Raw genomic sequence first — 2,888 nt, 5'->3', positions numbered from 1 at the left:
TAACCCCTCGTGTCCGACACCGGCGATGGTCTCGGGTTCGGAGTGTTACAATTTAACCTAGGGTTAGACGTTATTAGTCTCGAAAGAGATAATAATATAACTTAGGGATTTCTACGGATCAAGTCAAATGAATAAATCGTCTGATTTAGAGTCAAATAACAAGTGAAGTCTAGGTAGATTTTTCATTAGGTATTGTCTTAATCAATCGAATTTTCCCAAAAGTATTTTCCCAAATTTTCTTTCTGTGCATTCTTAGTTTAGTAATTAGTTTCGATAACCAAACCTCTTAATTTTTAGGCTAGATAATAAAAAGGAAGTAAATACTAGTACTCGTGGTTCCTTTGGGTTCGACAATCTGGTCTTGTTGAACTATACTACTGTTTGATAGGTTCGCTTGCCTTAATCGTGATAATAAGTTAGTCTCAAGAACGATTCATTAGTAAATCTTTAAAACCTACCACGAATACCACATACCAAGTTTTTGGCGCTGTTGTCGGGGAACTAGGATATTAGGAACACTCGATTTTTATTACTTTAGCCATTTTATCTTGAAATTCAAATTTTTATTTTTATTTTTAATTTTTAATTTTCTTTTCTAATTCTTCATTTATTCTCTTCTGACTATTTTTTCTAGTTTATGACCAGAAGAAACCCGTCAAGACCATTACTGTTTGATAGTGAGATCGATTTCACAGTTTGCAAAAAATGAAGAGAAATAAGGTGAAGCTTACGATACATAGAGGAAGAGCAAGAGGACGATACTTCTACCACAACCGAGGAGATGACTAAAAACCAAGAAAATCCGTTACCTCCAGCGATTGCTATTAATTTGAATTGTGCTCCGCGCACTATGTATGATCATGCTAAACCTTCTTTAACAGGAACTGAATCAAGCATAGTTAGGCCTATTGTTGTTGCAAATAATTTTGAACTAAAACCTAACACCATTCAAATGATCCAACAGTTTGTTCATTTTGATGGTTTGCAGGATGAGGATCCCAAAGCTCTCTTGGCGAATTTCTTAGAATTTTGCGACACTTTTAAAATTAATGGCATTTCTGATAACGCCATTCACCTTCGGTTGTTTTCCTTTTCATTGAGGAATGAAACTAAACAGTGGTTGAACTCATTACCACGAGGGTCAATCACTACTTGGGAACAAATGACCGAAAAGTTTTTATTAAAATATTTTCTGCCTGCTAAAACAACGAAATTACGTAATGATATCTCCTCTTTTGTGCAGATTGATTTAGAAACACTTTACGATGCATGGGAGAGATAGAAGGACTTTTTACGAAGATGCCCTCACCATGGGTTACCACTATGGCTACAGGTCCAAACATTTCACAATGGCCTGAACCCTTTGACTCGACAGATGATCGACACAGCCGCTGGCGGAACTATCAATAATAAGATACCTGAATATGCTTATGAATTTATAGAAGAGATGTCACTGAATAACTATCAGTGGCAAGTCATGAGGAAAAAGCCAACAAAAGTAGCTGGCATTTTTAACGTCGATTCGGTCACCATGCTCTCCAATTGGGTAGAATTATTAAATAGAAAAATTTATGGTTTACTTGGTTCCTTACAGGTACACCTAGTAATACAATGTGAAGCAAATGGAGGTGGATCGAGCAGTTCAAAATACCCACCTTATGGCCACAACATGGAGAACTAGAAGTTAAATTACATGGGTAGCAATCCTCGAACTCAAAACAATCCTTATAGCAATACTTACAATGCAGGTTGGAGGAAGCACCCAAATTTTTCATGGGGAGGCCAAGGAAATCAGAGACCGCCACCCCCTCTAGGTTTTCAACAACCACCGTACTAGCAGGAGAAAAAGCCGAACCGTGAGGAGATGCTAACCAAATTCATCTCAGTGTCAGAAACTCATTTTTAGAATATCGAGGTGACACTCAAAAATCAACAAGCATCAATCTAGGGGCTCGAAACTCAGATTGGATAGCTCGCCAATTTAATTTCCGAACGACCACAAGGTAGCCTGCCAAGCAACACTGAATCTAACCCAATGGAGCAACTCAACGCAATTGCCATTCAAGATGAGGAAGGGTTAGTTGCAGAACCAAGGCCAGAAACGGTGGTAAGAAAGGTAAGGATGAGGTAGGCCACAATAACCCAAAGCTGTTAAGTACAAAATATAAACCTCATGTGCCATACCCCAATACGACAAGGCAAGACCGATCAGATGAACAATTTGGTAAATTTCTTAAACTTTTAAAGAAACTACATATTAACTTACCGTTTATTGAAGCCCTTTAGTAGATGCCAAACGCAGTTAAGCTTTTAAAGGAGCTTTTAACAAATAAACGAAAGTTGGATGAGGCATCGCATGTGGAGTAGAATGCAGTTTGCTCAGCCATATTACAGAATAAGCTACCCAAGAAATTGAAGGATCTAGGGAGTTTTACGATTCCTTATTTAATTGGAAATTTAAATGTTCATAATGCATTGGCTGACTTAGGGGCAAACATTAATGTTATGTCTTATAAAATGTTTAAACAGCTAGGTCTTGGGAAACCCAAACAAACTAGGATGAGCATTCAATTGGCTGATAAAACCATTAGATTTCCTAGGGGTATCATTGAAGATGTTCTTGTTAAGATTGGTAACTTTATATACCAAGTAGACTTTTTTGTTCTCGACATGGAAGAGGATAGTAACGTACCTTTAATTTTAGGACGACCCTTTTTAGCGACTGTTAGAACCATTATTGATGTTGGTACAGGTGAACTCACACTTCGTGTGGGAGAAGAAACAATCACCCTTCAAGCTCATAATTCGAGTAACACATCAAAAATTGAAGGTGGTTGTATAAATCATTCTACTAGTACTGATCATATGGTGAAACCCTCTATGTAGGA

At 37.5% G+C, this 2,888-nt stretch overlaps 1 non-coding gene across 1 annotated transcript; it reads right to left on the bottom strand.

The window, feature by feature from the left end:
• Positions 1-1,210: 1,210 nt before the first annotated feature.
• LOC128280359 (small nucleolar RNA R71) lies at positions 1,211-1,317 on the bottom strand. The gene has a single exon (XR_008270539.1). It is a non-coding gene; the product is annotated as a small nucleolar RNA R71 (small nucleolar RNA).
• Positions 1,318-2,888: the final 1,571 nt, after the last annotated feature.

The sequence above is a fragment of the Gossypium arboreum genome, chromosome 8 (genome assembly GCF_025698485.1).
Source record: "Gossypium arboreum isolate Shixiya-1 chromosome 8, ASM2569848v2, whole genome shotgun sequence".
Taxonomy (NCBI): domain Eukaryota; kingdom Viridiplantae; phylum Streptophyta; class Magnoliopsida; order Malvales; family Malvaceae; genus Gossypium; species Gossypium arboreum.
This window is presented reverse-complemented; position numbering and strand designations above follow the sequence as displayed.